A 6,979-nucleotide genomic window follows, 5' to 3' on the forward strand; every position below is an offset into this window, starting at 1 on the left:
CGATGACACGAAACGAAATCACAGATCCAACTGCCGCAGAGACAAAGTGATGATGAATTTAGTACTTACCAACTTCAAGCCAATAAATCGACCCCATCTTCGTTGCTGTGAGACTGTGATGAATCTGACTGACGGAGGTTTATTACAAGGGGTTCCATAACACAGTAACTACTAAATTCTTGTTGATAGTCCTCTGCCTGTAATTTTTCTGCATGCCTTACACAGTCCCCCCATGCAGAAATCGTGAAGCACTCAGCATCTGCAATTTTAAGGGTATTGAGCTTTTCTGCGATATAAGCTTTCAACTGCGCCCATATTATCTCAGTGGGATTGCAATGGCAATGGTACGATGGAAATCTAGTTACTTGGTGCCCATATTGTTCAGAGACTTCATCTGTCTCATAGGTACAGTAAGCCGGCGTATTTGCGTTATCTTTGCTCTGCTTCATGACGGATTATGTTTAAATAGACTGTAAATCATCTCATTATCATAATCCTCACAGCTGTTTGACTCTGAAGCCTTAAACATTAGTTTACACTCAGAAATAAACATTGTGTCTGGCAATATTGTAAATTTAAGACCATCAAATACGTTGTTCGCTTTGCAGAACATTGACCTTATGAGGTTTTGTTTCAGATTCGTTTCATCGATATAAGAAATGCAAGACATCCAGTTGTCACGAATCTCCCGCATTCTTCTTAAAAATTCAGCCTTGCAGATACAATATCACTTCTCTCCATAAGGAATTTCCTCCTATTGTTCATCTTTCGATACTGAAAGTCCATCTCCTTTAATACTCGTAGGATTGACTATTGACTGCCGTTAAAATCGAAGTTCTCCTTAATTTGCGAAACTAAATTGTCTGTAGTCGGGTGTTTCCCTCCAGAGTGCGTATCAAAAAATACCTGATGTAAAATGTTATTAACCATTAAATCGCCTGCTTTCTTATTGCAACTTCGTCGCTTCCCTGACGATATAAAAGATGCTGACCTACTGCCTTTAACATTACAATACTTTCAACAACTTTTTCCTTTCAGTAGCAGACAACTTAGGTTTGCATAGTTCCTCAGAAGACAGCCTAAAATATTTTAAAAATGCATTTCTGCAGAAGTATGACGAAATTCAACTATACCCTGCCTCACCAAAAGAGATTTCTAATATTATTAGCTCTCTTAAAAACAGATGTTCCACTGGTTATCATGAAATCAGCACTACCATAACTAAATGTTGCTCCTCAGAGGTTTATGACATACTTAGTTACTTATTTAATAAATCCCTCCACTGTGGTACTTTTCCAGATAGGCTTAAATGTGCTATTGTCAAACCATTACATAAGAAAGGAGGCAAATCACATGTGGAAAACTTCTGTCCCAGTTCATTATTGGTAATATTTTCAAAAGTGTTTGAAAGAGTTATGTACAATATACTTTATAAATACTTAGTACAGAAAAATATTCTCATTCACAGTCAGTTTGGCTTTCAGAAAGGATTGTCAACTGATCAAGCTATATTCACTTTTACATTTGATATAAGCATTAAATCAAAAGTTATTACCACCTGGAATAATCTGTGACCTAGCTAAATCTTTTGATTGTGTTAAGCATGATATCCTTATGCAAAAGTCCAAATATTATGGGATAACAGGAGTAGCAGGCTCATGGTTCTCATCCTACCCTTTTAATAGAAAACAGTGTGTGTCTGTACCAGGCTTACCACATAACAACAGTCATTCAAAATATAAAATCATCAGACAAGGGGTGCCCCAAGGCTCTATTTTAGGTCCTTGTTGTTCCTATTATATATTAATGACCTTCCACATGCAGCGTAACAGAATGCAAATTTTGTCTTATTTGCAGATGATATTGGTATAAAAAACAGTACCCACGATCTCACTGAGCAATTAGCTAATGAAATATTTGTATGCAACAATGGGTGGTTCACAGAAAGTGGATTGTCACTGAATTTTGACAAGACCCAGTACATACAGTTAAGTACCCCACAAAGAATACCTCACCCAATAACTATAATGTATTCAAGCAATGAAATTAAAGCTTTAGTCAGTGTCAAAATTTTTAAAGCTCCAAATTGACCACAACCTAAATTGGACAACTCTCACTCTAGACTTAATGAAACGCCTTAGTTCAGTTACATTTGCAGTATGCATGATAGCAGAAATAGGTGATTAAAAATGAATAATTCGGCCGACTTCCATTCAGTAATGAGTTATGGAATTATCTTTTGGGAAAACTCCTCTCACAAAGAGAACATTTTCAAGATTCAGAAACGAGTCATTAGAATTATATCTGCTGTCAGTCTTAGATCATCATGCAGAGACCACTTTAAGAAACTTCTAACTACTACTTCTCAGTACATATACTCACTGATGTGCTTTGTCATTTCCAATATGTCTCTTTTTACACAAAACAGTGCAAAACATGATTGTAATACCAGAACCAAAAACGATCTGAATAAGAACTATAAAAGATTAACATTAGCGCAAAAAGGAGTCAAATACATGGGTACTCATATATTCAGCAACTTACCAGAGCATATCAAAGGTCTTGTAAGTGATAAAAATCGGTTTAAGAGTGAATTAAAGAACTCCCTATTGGTCATCTCCTTCTACTCCATCGATAAATATCTTCATAAGGATTATAGCTCATAATTCTGTCTGCATTAGAATTGTACATAAAATATTTTCATGTTAGATTTAAACAAGTATTTGGCTATAGTGTTTGTTAATCCATACATTTTTTCTAATAATCATAACAATTATTTAACATAATGATTAATAATTATTTGTTTATTTCAACAATAAAATTTCTTACAAATATGTTGTTGCTAATGCTAACAAGTTTCCTAAACTGTAGCTTTTCATTTATTAGCTGCTTGTACAACCTTCTAGACATATTTATATATTTGGTCCATATTACTCTTGCATGTGGTCTACATACGGCTTTATATTGCCTTTCATCTACATCTACATCTACATTTATACTCCGCAAGCCACACAGCGGTGCGTGGCGGAGGGCACTTTACGTGCCACTGTCATTACCTCCCTTTCCTTTTCCAGTTGCGTATGGTTCGCGGGAAGAACGACTGCTGGAAAGCCTCCATGCGTGCTCGAATCTCTCTTATTTTACGTTCATGATCTCCTAGGGAGGTATAAGTAGGGGGAACCAATATATTCGATACCTCATCCAGAAACGCACCCTCTCGAAACCTGGATAGCAAGCTACACCGCGATGCAGAGCGCCTTTCCTTCAGTCTGTCACTTGCGTTTTCTAAACATCTCGGTAACACTATAACGCTTACCAAATAACCCTGTGACGAAACGCGCCGCTCTAGTTCACTCACTCAATTCAAATTTGTAGGTGTTCAGATAGATAGTAAACTGTTGTGGAAAGCTCACGACCAGGATCTTATGCTGCAATTTGTACTATTCGAACAGTACCTGAAATGAGTGATTGTCTGACACGAAATTTAGTCTACTTTGCTGTTTTCATTCGCTTGGTGTTTGTATGGTATTATATTTTGTGGTAACTTCCCCATTCGAAAAGGGCATTTCTGACTCAGAAAGGGGCGGTTCGGGCAATAAGTGGTGTAAGTTCACAAACCTCTTGTCAACCCCTGTTCATGAGTCTGGGTATTTTGACATTGGCCTTTCAATATATGTATTCCTTACTGCCATTCCTTGTTAACAATATTAGCTTATTTCCAAGAATAAGCAGCTTTCACTCAGTTAATACTCGGCAGAAATCAAACCTGCATTTGGATCGGACTTCCTTAACTCTTGTGCAGAAAGATGTACAGTATACTGCTGCATCCATTTTCAATAAGGTACCACTCGAATTCCAAAATCTTAGCAGTAATCCACGCGCTTTCAAATCGAAACTGAAGAGTTTCCTCATGGGTCACTCATTCTATTCTGTCGAGGACTTCCTGGAAAAATTAATCAGATTCTTCTTGTATTACTGAATGTGTTTACTTATAAATTAACTTTTTTGGTTCATAAACATTTTATTTTTATCTGTTATTTCTTTTATGTTGTAATTTCATGTACTGACACGTTCCATGACCTTGGAGTTTTGTGACTGAATTTGGTCCTACGGAACTTGACGTCATTGGTCGCATTGGTTGGTTGAGTGTATTTCAGCATTGGACCTGCATACTTCATTGGAGTCTTGCTCATTGCACCAAACAATGAAGTTTTCATTTCTGTGTTTTTCTTAGCAAGTTGAAGAGACAAAGGAGCTATCCATTGTTACATTTCTTCCTTCATTTACAAATGGCTCCATGAGGCACAAAACGACATACTCTCCCAGTAGTTGCTTCTCTCTTTATGTGTCCTCTTCACTGAGGTATAGGAAAGCATTACATACAGATTTTGTCGTTACATCAACAGACCAGAATTTGAGATCAAATGTATCTGGTTTGTTGGACATGAATTGAATGCATCTGCATCTTGTTTTGCTTCGTAATAGTTGGTTGTCAATGGTTATATTTCCTCCTGGGCGGTAAGAACAAATATTGTTTTCTATTAACTTTCCCCAAATTTCAGATACAAGAGCGAATTTGTTGGCTGCCGGGCATTCAGCTTGGGTTGATTTCTCAATGAAATAGAGAAATCTGAGAAGCTCCTTAAATCTGTCCCTTGATATAATGTCCTTGATAAAACTAAGAGTGCAACCAGAGATGATCCACAGGTATACCTTTAGTACAAATGACACCCAAAGCATACATGGTGGCTAGCAGTTCCTCCAGTCCTCAAGTGTCGCAGTCCAGTCATTGTTTCTCAGTACTTTTTGAGCAAATTAATTCTGTGGATTTCTTCATGAGACATATCGCTTCTCTGTCAAAAATAAGACAAAAGGCACTGTTGGCAGAGTTGTCTACTTGTTGACAAGCACAAGCAGTGGGACCTCCTTCCTCCTTCAGAACGTTCATAGCCGACCCTTTTCCAGAAAATGAAAAATTAGGAATCTCCAACATGGTTTCATCCCTAGCAGCCATCTTTCTAGATGATGCCAACTGTGCATGTGACATAGATCAGCATATGAATCATCTTCCACTAATCGCTCCTCTTAAACACTGTCTTCATCTTCACTTGTCTCAGGTACAAGATCATCATCTTCATCACTGGATACAACAATGAAGAAAAAACTGTGACAGGGGTAATTTTGACCATTACTGCTGTTCTAGTGTTAACAGATGTATTTGGAATCACTGGAGATACGTTGCGTCATTTGCAATCCCACACCGCACGTCTCAAATGTTCTCATCTGGCCGTTGGCAACGTTAGAGAGAGAACCACATGCTGGCGAATCATCTGCTTTGGCTTCGCTTTTGAAGAAGGTGAGCAGTTGATCAATGCCAACGTAGCCCCACACTGAATTACTGCCAAATTGATTGAAGATGGCGGATCCGAGATGGCGGCGATAGACGTGGCAAGTACACAATCACGACTTGGCGCAAGTTCAAATTTTGGCAAGAAAACAGATCAATTGAGCTACCACCACTAACCTAACCTCCTCCCCTTCCCAGGAAAATGGCGGGAATTACAATTTTTTGCAAGAAAAGAAGGTCAATTGGGCTACCTCAACTAACCTAAGAAAGTGTGAGGAAAATTTTTGTGGCAAACTAGGCTACTTGGGCTCTCTCCACTAACCTCCAAGTCGTCCAACCACCACCTCTTCCTTGGAATTGGTGGAAAAAGGACTCAGTCTGTGTTGGATAGAATGGATGTGAGTCTTTATTTTGTATGCAGTGTTTATTTAAATAATTTGAGTTGTAATGGGCAATAGTTCCATCCAGTGTGTTCACCATGAGGTCCCGAGTCCAAATGGTCTAGTACATAGTACTGCCACCAGAGGACACTATCGTACCATGGCAGCCTGGGGAAAAATGGCAGGAAAAGGACTGAGTCTGTGTTCAGCTGCTGATGTAAGGAATGCACTTTTATTTACTTTTTCAGTCGGAAGTTGCAACAATTTATTTAGGGACGGATTTCACATAGTTTATTTATTACACTGATACTAAACACGCGCCCTGACGTGCTTGGGGTCACAGTAAATAGCCTACAGACCTTCAAACTACTCGCAATTTACCGAAATAATACAGTACACTGCTGTACAGACACGTTCACTACATGTAAAATTAGCAAAATAATGCATGTACAAACCTCTGCAAACACGCTCGCAACACTTAAACAGCCGAAATAATGGAGTGTGCATACACTCATTGCATTTAAAAACGCTTTTGAACTATCGTCAAGAATTTCAACCATGAATCAGCGAACTGTTCCGTAGAGACGTCCCAAGGCTCTCAATTCAAGACGATGCAAACACGTCAGTCTAGCCTGCGAGACGTCTCTGGGCCATGTACATTTGTTTACCGTTGCTGGCGTGATGCCTTTGTAACTGCAGTCCTGCAAAGACCTGATTGCAGAGTGACTCAACATCTCAAGCTCAGGTAAAAGGTTGTCATTGTCATAATGACGTCACAGGTCTATGTAAATAAGAGCCAAGTCTCCCTCTGGATGTGCTACAGAAATCTATTGCAGTTTTTCCCAGGATAACACCGGATGCAATCTTCCTAGCAATCCTAATGAGACAACACGTCCAGTACATATCTGCCCTTCCTGGGAATAGTAAAGTGCCACAGAAATAATTAATGGTCGCTTTTGTTGTTGCTGTAGGAGCTTTTGTGATGTCTCAGCTTGCCTGCATGGAAATTCCTGTCCTAACATGACCTGCTTACGAAAATAGCCCATAATAACGCCGAATGCATTCCTCCTGCTGGTCCTAAAGAGGCACTCCCTCCATCAAGTGTTACTCTCCCTGGAATTCGTGACATGCTTTTAACAAACGTCTCTGGAACGGTTAACGTTCTCACTGCTATACAGAGGTTCCTACGTCCCAGCACAAAGGATGTCTTGTGAATGAATGAGGCATTCCGTCTGGCTCTTACTGAATTTAC

Source organism: Schistocerca serialis, chromosome 1, assembly GCF_023864345.2.
Source record: "Schistocerca serialis cubense isolate TAMUIC-IGC-003099 chromosome 1, iqSchSeri2.2, whole genome shotgun sequence".
Lineage (NCBI taxonomy): Eukaryota > Metazoa > Arthropoda > Insecta > Orthoptera > Acrididae > Schistocerca > Schistocerca serialis.